Source organism: Cyanistes caeruleus, chromosome 4, assembly GCF_971803275.1.
Source record: "Cyanistes caeruleus chromosome 4, bCyaCae1.hap1.1, whole genome shotgun sequence".
Classification (NCBI taxonomy): domain Eukaryota; kingdom Metazoa; phylum Chordata; class Aves; order Passeriformes; family Paridae; genus Cyanistes; species Cyanistes caeruleus.
The window spans coordinates 48,775-65,610 of NC_141704.1; the positions used below are offsets into that span (position 1 = coordinate 48,775).

Below are 16,836 nucleotides of genomic sequence, written 5' to 3' on the forward strand. Positions count from 1 at the left end.
AGTTCTTGAGGTTTTTTTAAGCAGATTTGGTTGTGTTAGGTTTTATATAGCTTTTTGTGTTTTGTTTTACTTTTATGATGTGGTATGAATTATTAGTAAAAAGAGTGTAGTGGGGTTTTTTGTTCCTCTTCTAATAAACAGGGTATAATTACTAATATACTTTTAAAACATGTTACTGGGATTGGGATGTAGGGTAGGCCAAAGAAACAATAAACTAAAGCTATTTGGTACAAATTTCAGTGCTTTTATAAAGTTTTTATCCACCATTATTACTGAGCTTAGCTTAACAGCTATTTTAATCTGTGCCCTTTTACTGTGAAAGTTATGTAGTAGGGACAGTATTGGAGTTATTTTTGGATAAGAAAATAAACTTAGGGACAAAAAGGCATTAAAACCTCAAAAAAAGCTCAGAGACTAGAACAACATAAAGGCCACCACCCTGAGAGACATGAACTTAAGTAACACCATAACAAAGTCCTTTATCCCAGAACACAGTAAGCACCAATACAACATAATCAGCATAGGTTTTCCTTACTCTTCTGAATACCATATTGGGCAGCAAATAATAAAATGCTTAGAAAGCTAAGACAAAACTCAAAGCGCTGCAGGATAACTTCACAAACAGACATCTAGTGTCGATCTCAGAAAAGCATCTAGATTCCAAAGTAAAACCTATGTCACAAATTTCAAATTACAGGAGCCTTGTAAAAGGCTTGTAAAAAGCTTGTAAAAGGGATTTGGCCTTTTACACCTACAGCCGGGCTGGGCAGCAGGGCAGAGCAGCTCCGGGACAACTACACCCAGACACCCGTGACACACCAGACAACCGACGAGGGGACACAATGGGGAGACAAAACTCTGGGCCACAAGGACGGCCGCAAGGACTGAGAGAATGCGGAACGAGATGAGCCGGGTGAGAATGAAGGCGAGCTGATGAAGCTCACAGAACCCGGGAGGAAGAAGATGCTGACGGAATGACAAACTCCAGGAACCGCCAAGACGGAGGCCCAAGAATCTTATGGCCGCAATCCTCTACCTATCTTTGCGTTTCTTCAAGTCCTAAGCCGCAACAATGGATCCTCGCGGCGCACGGCTGTTGACACAGCTCGGAACAAGAGGTCTAAAAGACATCCAATCGGATGCTTGTCAAAAGAGACGCGATTCCAAGGCCTCTGAGAGCTGCCAAGCCGAGGAGCCCAGAGATTGGAGATGTTTTAAGTGTTGCTGGGGTTTCTGGTAAGCCCCCAGAATGGATAAGGGAAGGCACATACAACACAGGAGGCACAAAAGACACAGAAGGCACGATGGACGAGTGACACGACGCGCCCAGAGGCTGCTCTGTCCTGCACACCTCAGCACTGTGAACAAAAGTGAGGCTCTCCCACCGTGCGGCCTAAGGGGCCACAGCCTGGACCTCCCCGTCCCCAAAGCTGACTCAAATATCCCAGGTCACAAGTCCCGACCCGGCACCCCGTTTTCATCCCCTCTGCGGGTCGTAGCCTTTGACTCAGCTCTCGGATGCCCGCTGGGGAGGATCCACACGGAGCGCCAAGGAAGGCCGCCTGGCCATCCAGGAAGTTCCTGCCATCGCCAGGCTGTCGTCTCTCCGTCAGCTACCAAAAATAAAACAGAAAATCAGCAGCTGATCTTTGCAGGGCGTCGGCCAAAACCCAACAATTCCGCTACTCACGGTCTCCTGCGAACGGCCGTGTCCTGAGGCCGCACGATACGGCCACGCCGGGACCAGGCAGCGTCGTCGCAGGGCGCGCCTGAGTTAAGAGAAGAAAAAGTGATGTGGCGTTGCTGAGACTTGAACAGGCCCTCGCTCGCTCCTCCTCCCGACATCCCCAACTCACGGGAAGCCCTGGGCCCCTTCCTGAAGGCCACCCACACGGCCCCTTTACGTGGAAAAGGCTCCGTCACGCGGTCCCTGTAACGCTTCCGCAGGGCTCACGGGAGCGGCGAAGCAGGCGTGCCGTGCCGGCCGGCTGGCGACGGGGTCTCGACGAAACGCGACTGTACCGCCTAAAGCACGCAAACAAGAAGGGACGCTTGGCATTGCACCAGAAACTGAGAGCCCAGCGATAACAACAGCCTCCCTCCACCGGTCAACGCTCACCTTGCCCGCTTCACCTTGACTGCTGCTAGCTGGCTCTATTTCCTAAAAATAAAGACAAAGAGGAGACCTGTAACAACACAGGGACCGGTTCCAGTTGCCCTGCAAAGACAAACACCGACTTACCTTCTCGGGGGAACCCCCTTACCCTGGATGGGGCGCTCTGCCACCGATTTCATCCGTCCGCATCTGAAAGAGAGCTGAGACAAAAGTCAAAGTGCTGCAGGGTAACTTCACAGCTCCAGACATCTTGCGTTGCTCTAGGGATATGTTCTAGACTCTAACTACACCTGACATTACAAATTTCAAATTACATCACAAATTTCAGTGACAAATTGCCTTGGACTTGGACTTTTACACCTACAGCCAGGCTGGGCAGCAGGGCAGAGCAGCTCCGGGACAACTACACCCAGACACCCGTGACACACCAGACAACCGACGAGGGGACACAATGGGGAGACAAAACTCTGGGCCACAAGGACGGCCGCAAGGACTGAGAGAATGCGGAAGGAGATGAGCCGGGTGAGAATGAAGGCGAGCTGATGAAGCTCACAGAACCCGGGAGGAAGAAGATGCTGACGGAATGACAAACTCCAGGAACCGCCAAGACGGAGGCCCAAGAATCTTATGGCCGCAATCCTCTACCTATCTTTGCGTTTCTTCAAGTCCTAAGCCGCAACAATGGATCCTCGCGGCGCACGGCTGTTGACACAGCTCGGAACAAGAGGTCTAAAAGACATCCAATCGGATGCTTGTCAAAAGAGACGCGATTCCAAGGCCTCTGAGAGCTGCCAAGCCGAGGAGCCCAGAGATTGGAGATAAGTGTTGCTGGGGTTTCTGGTAAGCCCCCAGAAGGGATAAGGGAAGGCACATACAACACAGGAGGCACAAAAGACACAGAAGGCACGATGGACGAGTGACACGACGCGCCCAGAGGCTGCTCTGTCCTGCACACCTCAGCACGGTGAACAAAAGTGAGGCTCTCCCACCGTGCGGCCTAAGGGGCCACAGCCTGGACCTCCCCATCCCCAAAGCTGACTCAAATATCCCAGGTCACAAGTCCCGACCCAGCACCCCGCTTTCATCCCCTCTGCGGGTCGTAGCCTTTGACTCAGCTCTCGGATGCCCGCTGGGGAGGATCCACACGGAGCGCCAAGGAAGGCCGCCTGGCTATCAGGGAAGTTCCTGCCATCGCCAGGCTGTCGTCTCTCCGTCAAGCTACAAAAAATAAAACAGAAAATCAGCAGCTGATCTTTGCAGGGCGTCGGCCAAAACCCAACAATTCCGCTACTCACGGTCTCCAGGGAACGGCTGTGTCCTGAGGCCGCACGATACGGCCACGCCGGGACCAGGCAGCATCGTCGCAGGGCGCGCCTGAGTTAAGAGAAGAAAAAGTGATGTGGCGTTGCTGAGACTTGAACAGGCCCTCGCTCGCTCCTCCTCCCGACATCCCCAACTCACGGGAAGCCCTCGGCCCCTTCCTGAAGGCCACCCACACGGCCCCTTTACGTGGAAAAGGCTCCGTCACGCGGTCCCTGTAACGCTTCCGCAGGGCTCACGGGAGCAGCGAAGCAGGCGTGCCGTGCCGGCCGGCGACGGGGTCTCGACGAAACGCGACTGGACCGCCTAAAGCACGCAAACAAGAAGGGACGCTTGGCGTTGCACCAGAAACTGAGAGCCCAGCGATAACAACAGCCTCCCTCCACCGGTCAACGCTCACCTTGCCCGCTTCACCTTGACTGCTGCTAGCTGGCTCTATTTCCTAAAAATAAAGACAAAGAGGAGACCTGTAACAACACAGGGACCGGTTCCAGTTGCCCTGCAAAGACAAACACCGACTTACCTTCTCAGGGGAACCCCCTTACCCTGGATGGGGCGCTCTGCCACCGATTTCATCCGTCCGCATCTGAAAGAGAGCTGAGACAAAAGTCAAAGTGCTGCAGGGTAACTTCACAGCTCCAGACATCTTGCGTTGCTCTAGGGATATGTTCTAGACTCTAACTACACCTGACATTACAAATTTCAAATTACATCACAAATTTCAGTGACAAATTGCCTTGGACTTGGACTTTTACACCTACAGCCAGGCTAGGCTGGGCAGCAGGGCAGAGCAGCTCCAGGACAACTACACCCAGACACCCGTGACACACCAGACAACCGACGAGGGGACACAATGGGGAGACAAAACTCTGGGCCACAAGGACGGCCGCAAGGACTGAGAGAATGCGGAACGAGATGAGCCAGGTGAGAATGAAGGTGAGCTGATGAAGCTCACAGAACCCGGGAGGAAGAAGATGCTGACAGAATGACAAACTCCAGGAACCGCCAAGACGGAGGCCCAAGAATCTTATGGCCGCAATCCTCTACCTATCTTTGCGTTTCTTCAAGTCCTAAGCCGCAACAATGGATCCTCGCGGCGCACGGCTGTTGACACAGCTCGGAACAAGAGGTCTAAAAGACATCCAATCGGATGCTTGTCAAAAGAGACGCGATTCCAAGGCCTCTGAGAGCTGCCAAGCCGAGGAGCCCAGAGATTGGAGATGTTATAAGTGTTGCTGGGGTTTCTGGTAAGCCCCCAGAAGGGATAAGGGAAGGCACATACAACACAGGAGGCACAAAAGACACAGAAGGCACGATGGACGAGTGACACGACGCGCCCAGAGGCTGCTCTGTCCTGCACACCTCAGCACTGTGAACAAAAGTGAGGCTCTCCCACCGTGTGGCCTAAGGGGCCACAGCCTGGACCTCCCCGTCCCCAAAGCTGACTCAAATATCCCAGGTCACAAGTCCCGACCCGGCACCCCGCTTTCATCCCCCCTCTGCGGGTCGTAGCCTTCGACTCAGCTCTCGGATGCTTGGTGGGGTGGATCCACATGGGGTGTGAAGGAAGGCCTCCTCGCCATCTGGGAAGTTCCTGCCATTGCCAGGATGTCGACTCCTGGTCAGCTACAACCAAGAAGACAAAATATCAATGCAGGAGCTTAGTCCTACATCTGTGAAAACCCAGCACTTACCTTCTCTAGAGAATGCCCAGGTTCATGGGCTGCACACTTCACCCCACAGGGAGGCAGAGGCTTGCTTCACAGCAGTATTGGCTGACAGCCAAACGACCACCACCTCAAGGAGGGGAGGAAGACTCTCCAGTCAGTGAGGGCCAGGGAGCCCAGGGTACCCCAAGGATAGAAACCCCAGCTTATACGACAGCAGTAGGCCCGAGCACTCACTATCGCTTCCTGGCTGGCCCTAGCACCAGGGAACTGCCTGCACCTCTCGGGGGTTCTGGCACTCTGCTGCTTTCGGGTTCCTGCCTGCAGCTGTCTCAAGGAAACGGGAGCGCTGTGAGGGCTACTGTTTGGGGTTTGAATAGTCTTGTACTCTACCTTATATCCCAACCTATACCCCTTTTCTTTTCACTGTTTGTCTCCAGCCCTCGAGCCCTTGACCCCTGAAGCCCTCCCTCAGCCTCTCCGTGTCACTGCCAAGCTGCCCCGCTGAACCCTACAAACTTACAACCCTACGCTTGCAACCGGGGATGCTCCTTATCCATAGGCCCCAAGAGATGTCCCTTAGCCCGGACCAGGCAATCCACAGTTGCTCCCTACCCTACCTAAGTTTGGCCCTGAGACAGGGCAGAGGCTGACAGAGCCGAACTCTTTGCGGAGGCCAGGCACGAAGCCTTACCAACCGCCGCCTCGAGGAGGGGTGGGAGCAATCCCCGGCTGCGGAGGGACAGAGAGCCCAGGGTGGGGCGGGGCGGGAAACCCCCTGTTTCCCCAACCCTGCGGATCGTCCCCCCACTATCTCTTCCTGGCTGGCCCTAGCACCAGGGAACTGCCTGTACCTCTCGGGGGTTCTGGCACTCTGCTGCTTTAGGGTTCCTGCCTGCAGCTGTCTCAAGGAAACGGGAGCACTATTAGGGCTGCTGTTTAGGGTTTGGGGTGGGGTACACCTGAACTCCACCTTACCTATACCCCTTCTTTTCACTGTTCACTCAGCCTTTTTATTTTTGGAATTCTTGTGACAGATTGAGGGCACTGAGGAAGGACTGCCAAGATGAAATCAAAAGGGAAAAGGAGAAAGATCACCCCTGCAAATCCACACTGGCTCAGCTGTTCAGGTGCTGCTTCCTGGCAGAAAGCTTTGTCCCTCACCACCTCCTTTATTCAGTGCTCCACATCCAGGTGCATCCACGTGCTCCCCCAGACCCTATGAGATGCTCTCACCGTCACTCCATCAGATGCCACTGGGAGCCCACCAGAAACTCCTCTCCTCCAGCAGTTCCATGCCAAAGTTGTTTTGTCACTCGTATTTGGCCCTGTAATAACAGCAAAATCGTTGCCCTCTGTCAGGTATGTGTTGTTAGACACAGGTTTTTCCATAGCCATCTTTTCAAGAACGAAGTGCCATCCCTGCTTGATTGCTAAATTAACAGTAAATTCTGGAAAACCTAAATGAGAAAAAGAATCTAAAAGACTGACGAGTTAATATGGGAACCTTTATGTGATTAAACTAGTATGTTTTGAAATAAAGTGAATTCTTCCAGGTCTACTACAAAAATCTAATTCCTAAAAAAAAAATAAAATAACCAAAAAACAAACAGCATCAAATTCTCACCCATATGATCAATAAAGTCACAATACCTCCACCAGCCAAGGGAAAAAAATCTTAACCTAGAAAAAATCCAAACCACCTCAAAAAGATTCAACACTGAAACACAATGCATCCTAACACTTCAACTAACAATACTAAAATAAATTTTAAAAACAAGTATTCCCTCTATCCACACCAACCCAATACCACATAAAACAAATAAAGTACTCTCATCACAGCACCCCCAAATCAAAAACCTAAATTGCACTAAAATCTTTAAAATAATCACAAATTAACCCCAAAATAAAGTTTAGTCTCACTAACAAAAAAAACCCCAAAACAGGTAACACAAACAAAACCCACACCGTACAACCACCAGCAAAAACAGATGCTATGCTCTTTCACTAACAGTTCTTATCACATCAGCAAAGTTAAACATAAATAAAAAGCAACGCTATTGAACTCCACATATCACACCAACTATTAAAAAAAAAAATTAAACCAAGTCACTGAACTCAAAGCCATTCAACTAACCCTAAACATTAGTAAAAAAACCCCAAAGCTCTACATTTATAGTAATACTTAATTACCAAGACTCTATAAAAAATTAATAACTAATTAAAAACAAAAAACCAACCAAAACTACAAAAAGTTAAAAAACACCACCCCCAAAAATATACCTATAAAAAGCCACCATATAAATGCCTGTGTCCCCAGAAATGAAGCTAATAAGAAACACCACAACAGAAAGAAATCCAAACTTATCATCAACACCTAAACTAAAAAACACAACGTTAAATAAATAGAACATATACATTATTATACGCCAACTACAAACAAAATAAAATTATACAATCAATTAGTAAAAATCACCTTAGGACCACTCAAAAAACTTCCAAAAATTAAAAACTGCATCTAACAAAAGCCACCTAATTAACACCCAAAACTCAGCTAACCAAACAAACCCTACCCCCTCTGATCCCCTACATACAATAAACAAAACCAAATAATGCATATCAAAATCTATTTTAATTGATTCTACCTAAAATACAAACCAACCCATTCATAAAATCATCTTTATTCAAAAACCAAATTTCACGTAGTGAACACAAAAAAATGAAACAACACACTATGTGCCACCAAAAAAACTAATATTGAATAAAAACCACATAAATAACTCTGCTTACTAAATATTACTACCACTATTTATATTTACCTGTATCTCTATAAAAGTATATCTAAAAGTAAAAAATAATTTGACCATTAAGCCAAAGATATACAATAAAAAATAAGATGTCCTAAAATTACATTATATTATATCCCCACCATCTGCTTTATGCTTAAACAAATTCTGTAACTTCAAAACTAGCAAAGAAAAAAAAAACTTTTAACGTACAATCTGTATACAATACTAATACACTCTACCCCAAATTCTCTCTCAACTCTATTGTTTAACAGAGACAACAAAAAATCCATTTTTTACTTTTTTAAAAATAACTTCTCATAGAGAGGAATGACGGGTTTGTCTTTATAAACAAGCTGTGGGTCTGCTGATAAGATGCAGCTATCAGTGAGAGACAACAGAAACAATGGGATGGATTCCACTAAAAGATCAAAGAGGCACTGAAAGAGTATCATGAATTCCACAAAAGTTAAGAATTAAGAAGGGATTATGCGTGGGGGGGGAAAAGGTATCCCAGGTATCAGGCGTTCCGGGAAGCCTGTACCTCTCAAGTACCTCAGCCTATGGGGAAAGAGAAGGGACAAGCGGCCAGGAATTAGGATAAAAAGGAGGCTGCACCCTCCAAAAATTCGAGAAACCCCAGGGGAATGCCCCATGGCCTCTCCCTTTATTCGAATAAAGTAAAAGGACTCCTCTGTCTCCTTTTTGGACATAAACCTCTGGTGTTTGTGGATTAATTTTCCTGACATCATTGATTAGTGAATACAAAATAATTGCCAAAACCATAGTAACTTCTTCTAAAACTGTTCAACTTGACTCCAATCCCAAAACCCAAGCTACCACCAAAACACCCCACGGCTCAAAAAGACCCACGCCACATCCCAAACACACGTGAAAAAAACCACAAAACCTTCTAAATCTCCTCATCTTTACTCCACAACAAATAAACTATCTAACGTTATTCATTCTTCTTCCCACGCCCTACTTATTAAAATAAACATTTTTTTTCACTTTTCCTCCAAAAAAAATTTCCTTTAAAATCTATTAAAAAACTAATTGAAACCTGATTTCCATCAAGAAACACATTCATTTTAAAACATTTCCTCCCAATTGGTCTCAGACCTTTCCAAGGTTTGGATCCTGTTCCAGTGCACCTGAACCAAATCAACCTGCTCTGGCTCTGGAAACATCAACACCAAACCCAGAGCACGAAGCACCTCGCTGTCCCTACCCTGCTGTCCCCCGGCCCTGCTCTCTCGCATCCTACGCTGCAGAGCGCTGGGAGCCAGGTTCAGCCCCGAGAATTGTCACATCCATTCCCTCGGACATTCCAGCTTCCACGGGGATATTGCGGGGACCCCCTGCTTTTCATTCCCCAGTACAGCACCAAGACAAAGTTCTCACTCGGCCCGCGTCTCCAGAAAATCGCGTGCAAGGCTTAAATAAACCCCGAGGCTTGAGAAATACAGTCTGCCCGAAAAGCCCAGCTCTGCATCCAGGGGTAATGAACATCACAAACAGATTCACACACCCCAGATGCACGGGACGCTGCCAGCTCGGACCTGCAGTTAACTCGGCAATGGAAAAACCTGAGCTCGAAGCCCTCCTGTGAGGGTACAAAAGGTATTGGACACAGTTTCTAGAAGGCACCACATCGTTATTTAAAGGCGCAGCTCGGCTAAAGAGCAATATCGACAAAGCCCCGAGACAAAAAGCCCGGCAGGTCGGGCTTTTCCCCCTCCCCTCCTCCCAGCGGCTTTTGCCAGCGCACTCTGAAGCTGACAAGCCACAAGTGTCCCCCAGCGCCCCCGCCGGGACTCGCTCCCGGGCTGGCGCCGCTCCAGGTGCGGGGGGACCGGGGGAGCCACGCGAGCCCCGGCAGCGGCGGCACTCGGCACCCGGGGGCGGCCCCGCGCTCCCGGCCGGAAAGCGGCTCCTCCGCCGGGCGGGGGCAGCTCCGGCCCCGGGAGAGCCCGGCCCGCCCAGCGGCACCGGGACCGGCCCGAAGGGGCCCCAGCGGTGCCCGAGCCCCGCGCCCGGAGCGGACAGAGCGGCCGGGACAAACACAGCTCTGCGCCGCGGCTCCCGCCTGCCGGCTCGGCAGAGCCCGCCTCTCCTCCACACGGCTCTGTCGCTCCCTGGCAAGAGGAAATCAAAAAGGAAAAGGAGAAAAGCCCCACTGCGAACTCGCACTGGCTTACTTGCTCCGATGCTGCTTCCAGACACAAAGGTTTCTCCCTCGGCACCTCCTTTAAGGAATGCTCCATGTCCAAACGCATCCAGCTGTTCTCCCAGATCCTATGAGATGGTCTCAGTATCATTCCATGAGGTACCCCCAGGGAAGCCCACCATAAACCCCTCTTCTGCAACTGCTCCGCGCCCAAGCAAAGTGAGATAAACCCTCCCCCTAAAATAGCCCCGGCAGGACCCACCCATTCTTTACCATAACTGCTCACACCTGGGGCTGCTCTGAGCGCTCATCAACCTCACTGCTCACACCTGGAGCTACTCTGAGCGCTCATCAACCTCACAGTTCAGTTTGTGCTGTTGCCATCCTACGGGTGAGGGGAGGGGCAGAAGGAACTTGTTGCTCATTCCCTGGACGGCTCATTGTCTGCACCTGACACACCGGGGCACCAGGCTTTCCTTGCTATGGTTGAGGACACCTCTCCTTCTCCTGGTGCCCAAGGATGAAAATGGAATTCCACCTCCACAATTCCATGTGTTTGAGTTTCATAATTCCCAATGTAATTCCCCAGGGATCATAAGCTATCACCTCTAATTTTTTCTCTAGAATCACTGCTGACTTGCCTTTCTGTGGAAGTGCTTGACACATGGATGCAGAGTTCAGGAGCTTGTTTATGGCTTATCCTGACGAGCACAAATGAAATCCAAACACCCACAATTACAGGGAAATATGGATAAAGTTTATAAATACTCCTCTTCCCTGCAACTCCCTGGCAACCTCCCATTGACCTTTTACTCTTAACCTCTGAATTTTGACCTTTGACTCCTGACTTTAGCTCTCTGAAGTTTGATTCCCTGATAATTGACCTTGAACCACATAACCTTGGAAAATTAACCCATAACATTGGACCTTGGACCCTTTACCCTTGATCTTTGAACACTGACCATTCATATGTGACCCTTGAAGTTTGAATCCTTGACTTTTCAATTTAACCATTGACCCCTGACCTTTTGCACTTGACCTCAGCCCTCTGACCCTGCCCCAACATCAATATCACTGACCTACAGTGTTTTCAGCATATGAATGCTACGATGGTTATCTCACCCAGCCGTGTCAATTCCACTATCAGTCTCTATCCCAGCCCCAGTGATTATAGCTCCAGACCTAGTGACCCCTTCCCTGGCCCAGTGAATTTAGCTATTGGCCCACAAGCTTTATTTCACTGCAAGCTCTCTTCTTCCAGCTCCAGATGCGTGTTTCTCCAGTGCTGCTGGCTGAAACTTCTCCAGCTTCAAGGAGCAGGATCTTCCTCCTGTCTCCAGCTTGGCAACATTTCAGCTCCCACCCTAGGGCCTAGAAGCCCACCCCACAGGCCCTATCCCAGCCCCACACTGATTTCAGCACCAGCCCTAGAATGCCTTGCCCTGCCCATTGATTTCAGCTCCAGCTCTGGAGAGCTCTTCCCAGCCCCAGTGATTTCAGCTCTTGGCCCACAAGCTTTATTTCACTGCAAGCTCTCTTCTTCCAGCTCCACATGCGTGTTTCTCCAGCGCTGCTGGCTGAAACTTCTCCAGCTTCAAGGAGCAGGATCTTCCTCCTGTCTCCAGCTCTGCAACATTTCAGCTCCCACCCTAGGGCCTAGAAGCCTACCCCACAGGCCCTCTCCCAGCCCCACAGTGATTTCAGCTCCAGCCCTACAGTGGCTATCACAGACGCAGGCAAAATCCCGGCACTGCCAGAGTTTCAGGTCCCATGTTGCAGTCCCATTTTTTTGGCCCTACCAATCTTGTTCTATTTCTAGTCACTGGATGCAGCCCCAACATCCATATGACAGGCCTACAGTGATTCCAGCACACAGATCCTACAGTGACAATCCCATTATCAGTGCTTATCCCAGTCCCACAGTGATTTCAGCTCCAGCTCTGGAGTGCCCTTCCCTGCCCCAGTGATTTCAGCTCTTGGCCCACAAGCTTTATTTCACTGCAAGCTCTCTTCTTCCAGATACACATATCTGCTTCGTTTTCCCCTGCTTCGCTACGTGAAGCTGCTCCAGGTTGAGATAAAAGGGTGTTTTTTCTTGGTTCCAGCTCTGAGGTTTCACCTCTAGGCTGAGAAATGCCACTCTAACCCCATGCCAACCCCAAAGCAATCTTTACTGTATTTGCAGCCCATCCCATTGTGTACCATTCTATGCTTGCTTCCCATATCTACAGTCACTATCCCCTTAGAACAGTGTTTGCAGCAGTCCCCATCCCAGCCCCAGTGACTTCAGCTTCAGTCTCACAAGCTTTATTTGACTGCCAGCTCTTGTGCTGTGCTTCTGCCCCTCATCTTCCTAGCAGTGCCACATCATGCTGCTTTCTGGTGCTCCAGGCACGATCTCATTTTTAGCTCTAGCTCTCTGTGGTTTGAGCTTAGCTCTTGAACCCACATTCCAGCCCCAACCTAACCATCCTTACTGGAGGAACAGCTCTGCAAGGCCCTATCCCCGCCCTTACACTGATTTCAGCTCCAGCCATGCAGTTCGCATCCCAGCTCCATATTCCTTATCCCAGCCCCACAACAGTTTTACCCTAAACCCTACCATGTTTCTGTCTGCTCCAGCTCTGCTTCCTCAGTTCCTGCTCCTCTGCTTCCCACTACTGGTGGCTGAAAGCTACTCCTGCTTCTCACTAAAATCCGGGGCTGTTGATAAGGCCACAAGTCAGTTATTATTATCACTTCAATGTCTCTAGATATTGTCCTACCCACCCTAATGGGAGCCCAACTTTGGGGACACTTGAGGCCTCTAGCCCAACAGGTACCTTCCCCCTCCCCCTGGGTCTCAGCCCAGCACTTGCCCAAAGGCCCCCCCTCACCCCCCCCCAGGCATTACCAGGGGCTGGGAATAGCCATTGGGCCCCTGCTCCCCCATCCCAAAAGGTGCCCTTGGGCTGGTTCTCGGGCCCTGGAGCCCTCCCAGCCCCCAGACTCTCAGCCTTTTCTTGGTACCAGCAGGCAGGGGCTGCTAATCCCCCAGGCACCTTCTGCAGGCCCTGAGCTGCAGCTCCATCCCCTTCCCCCATGACATTTATCCAGCTCCAGCCTCAGTATTTCCATTGCCCCACATTGGTTTAGGTGTGACTCCAGTGCCAAGGTCTTTATTCCACACCCTGGGGCTTTATGTCTCCACTGGCCCCACAACGGGTGTTTCAGCCCCAGCCCCACAATCTCTACTGAATTAACATCAGCTATCCAGCAAAAAAGCCCCTAAAGTAATTAAAAAATAACACAATCATTATTAATAATGTGTAGTTAAAATATTAATAAATATAAAGATTAAAATATATATTGTTTAAAGTAATTATAATAATTTTATTTTAATAAAACGAGGAAAACAATGTAATAAAGAAAATCGTTATTATTTTAAATAAAATCAAACTAAAATAATAAAAACGAAAAAAAACCCCAGCTTTATTCTCGATATTTTAAGCATTATCTTCAATCCAGAAACTACAAAACAGCTCCTCTCTGTCCCGCAGAAGCAGCAGCCCGCCCCCCTGTGCCACTCCAGACCCCGCACCCGCCTCCGGCCGCCCGAAAAGCCCAGGACGTGGCAGAAAGAACTGGGCACGACCGGCCCCGCCGCCCCAGGACACCACCGGCCCCCAGATGCTGGCCCCGGCAGACGCGGGCATCGCGCCTGAGCTCACTGGCGCTCCCCGGATCAGCGAGAGCAGGGCTCCCGTCCTGGCGCACCGGCGCTCCCTGGATCGCGCCCGTGCAGCTCCCGCAGCCACTCGCCGCCTGTCCGCCGCCGAACTAATGCCCGCACCCCTCCAGCTCACGCTATTTATAGCCCACGGCCGGCCAGCCCAGCCAATCACAGCCCGAGGCAGCGCCGGGCCCGCCAATCCCAGCCCGCCCGTTCCCGCCGCGCTCGCCTCCGCGACCCCCCGCTGTCCCCTCAGGCCCCGCTCCCGCGATCCTGCCCGCTCCCCCGCTTCTCCCCGTTTCTTTGGGAGAAGTTACGGCCGGGACCTGAACGGGGAGCCCCCGCCCACCCTTCCCGGGACCCAGCAGCACCTCTCGGGGCTGCGGCAGCTCGGCTCCGCCGGCTCCCAAAGCAACAGCGGCCGGAGCGGCACCCCAGCAGAACGGGGGAGCGGGACCGGGCCGCGACTGAGCGGGCTGAGCTTGGCGGGACCGCGCCTGGATTCAAAGGGCGGCTGTGATTGGCCAGAGCGGAGCAAGGCGGGCCGGGATTGGCGGAAGCTTTGAGGCTGCGGCCCATGGGAGCGCGAGGTGCTCAGTTGGGCGGAGCCAGGGGTGCTCGCAGGGTCCGCGGTCGCCCTGGGCCCCGCTCGCCAGACTCCCGTCCCCTTCTCCAGCCCTCTCTATTGCCCTGGTCCCGCCTAAAAGGCCCCCGCAGAGCCTCTATCGGAGCGCCCCAGCGGCACTCGGGGCAGGGGGCGGGGAGGGGCGTAGCCACCAGCTCGCCCGGGTGTGGTGCCAGCTCGCAAAGCTGCGATGGCAGCGCGGAGCAGGGAGCGGCGGTGGGGAAGGCGTGCACAGCTCGCTGCGGGCTCTGAGCGCCTCTTCCCTCGCAGCGTTCCTCTTCTGCGGGGACTTGGACTGCCCGATTAGGTGCTGGCCGAGGTAAACACCTTAGCAAAATACCTAAGTGCCCGCCCCTCTCCTGCTGCGGGTCCGCTGCTCACCGTCCTTCTTCCCGCAGTCCGTCCGTGAAGCTGAAACTGATCTGCCGCCCGCCACTGCTGCTATTCTTAGCCGCCGGCCTGCACGGCCGCTGCTCCTTTTAGCGCCGTGTCCCAGCTCCCGGCCGTGTCACTTGACACACTTAACGCTATTTCACCCCTCCCTGCTATTTACAGACACCACCCCGCTCACTCCCTCCCCAGGCTCGGCAGCCGCGGAACTGCCGTAGCTCCCGCTGCCGCCTCCCCCCCCCCCCGTCACCCAGAGGAGCGGGGCAGGGCCCCGGTCGGGGCACAGCGGCAGTACCGCTCTGTGCCCACAAGAGCTCAACATAACATAACTGACTCAAAGGCAGCTCACACGAGACGGGAAAGAGGAAAGAAAAAAAATATCTGCGGAGCTCAAAAGCAGAAACTCTGTATCCGTGTGCACTAACGTCCATCATTTTATACATTTCGATTTTTTCTTTACATTTGATTTCATCATTGTTCCAGCGTAGGCAGAAAATTCTTTATGAGAAAACTCAGAACTCAAGGATACAGGATCTGAGGGGAGTGGAGAGATTCTGGTATAAATTCAAAACGCACTGGGAAAAATAAATCTATGGAACAGCTCATTTCCTCTCCCAGACTGGCTTCTGTGTGATCGTCTGTGACTGCAGCTGCTCCGATGAAGTTTTCAACCTGCGGGGTTATAATGACCTGCCAAGTGCTAAGCATGACAGAAAAGAAAGGGAAAATTCTCTGCATCAGGCAGTGGAGCCTCTCAGTAGTGTCCCAAAGGTCTAGCAGGGATGGATGGAATTTGAGGGGTCCCAGCACAGCCTCTCTGTGTTGTTCCTCTAGAGCTGACACTTCCCAGCATCCCCGACCAGGCTTTGGGAGTCTCAGCACAGGCCCCCTGGCAGATCCCACTGCTTCTTCAAGTCCCCTTTAAGCAGGATTATTTTTGGGGGGGGTACAAGCACCCAAAGCCAGCAGAACTGGCCTCAACCACTTTTGGTGGGATCTCTTCTTCACCAAACTCCCACTGTGAAAACCCAGCCCAAGGCTCAGCTCCCCATCCCCTCAATCTCTCCAAGGAACTGGGCTTGGATTTGCCAGTAGAGCTGGGCAGAAATGCTGTTGTCCTTATTGGCTATCCCAATTGCAGTGATTGCTGAAGAAACAATTGAAAGAAATAAAAGGAATGAGGAGAAATTAAATAAGAGCTGCCAGCTCCAACCAAGGGATGCTCAAACCCTTTATCAATGATTTGCTTTAATTAACCAACTCCAACAAAGTCATTAACACCACGTTGATATAGTAGGATTCTTTTTAATTGAGTTATAGGTAAATATTGCAGAATGTAAAAACCTTTCTAAACCCAGAAACTCTTTTAAGAGATATACAGGGCACAGCTGCAGAGAGAATCTGGGGATTCAAGGCAAAAATCCCAAAGTTTTCAGTCTTTAGCATCTTCCACTATTTCATCATTGACTGTAAACACTGAGGCTTCAGCCTCAGGAAGACACAGTCAGATATCTTGGTCTCACCTCAGCCTTTCAGCAGGTACAGTCTTCAGGGAGAGAGAAGAAAATGGGTCGGAACGGACAGCCTACTTCCAGAAAATCAGCATAATTCATAAATCATTAAGCAGAGCTGTAAGAACTTCCCCAAAGGTTAATTTCCCTGCAGACTAAGGGCTCCAAGTTGAAGCACAGGCTGGACCTGCCATGGACAGACTACAGAAACCTTAGAAGAAAAAGCTATTCATCCAATTCCATAAAACATTCCAAAATCAGGCTCCCAGGATGCAACCATCTTTTCTCTCACCTTCAGACATCCAGAATGAGGTCTATTGCTCTTAAGCAGCATTCAAAAACTTGTTAGAGCAGAAACTGCCCCACAAATGACACTGCAGTAATGGAAGCTCCTCTGGCAGGTCTGTCAATAACAAAATGTTTCAGTTACCTGTACAGAAAAGGATGTAAGACCCATGACAACAGGCTGAACTGGAGCACTACTTCAAAACAGGGCAGTGAAGGTGGAGGGCAGAAGCTTTTCCAAGAGAAGCAGTGCC

At 50.9% G+C, this 16,836-nt stretch overlaps 1 long non-coding RNA gene across 3 annotated transcripts; it reads right to left on the reverse strand.

The window, feature by feature from the left end:
• Nucleotides 1–223: 223 nt before the first annotated feature.
• Nucleotides 224–12,725, reverse strand: LOC147653351 (uncharacterized). 3 transcript variants are annotated; one of them, XR_015285995.1, is made up of 11 exons: nt 12,662–12,725; nt 10,091–10,187; nt 3,960–6,431; nt 3,837–3,878; nt 3,578–3,742; nt 3,412–3,490; nt 2,243–3,334; nt 2,120–2,161; nt 1,857–2,025; nt 1,691–1,769; nt 224–1,613 (listed from the first exon to the last, which is right to left on the reverse strand). It is a non-coding gene; the product is annotated as an uncharacterized LOC147653351 (long non-coding RNA). The 3 variants fall into 3 exon arrangements; XR_015285996.1 differs by lacking the exon at nt 12,662–12,725 and having other exon boundaries at nt 10,136–10,275; XR_015285994.1 differs by lacking the exon at nt 12,662–12,725 and having other exon boundaries at nt 10,091–10,275.
• Nucleotides 12,726–16,836: the final 4,111 nt, after the last annotated feature.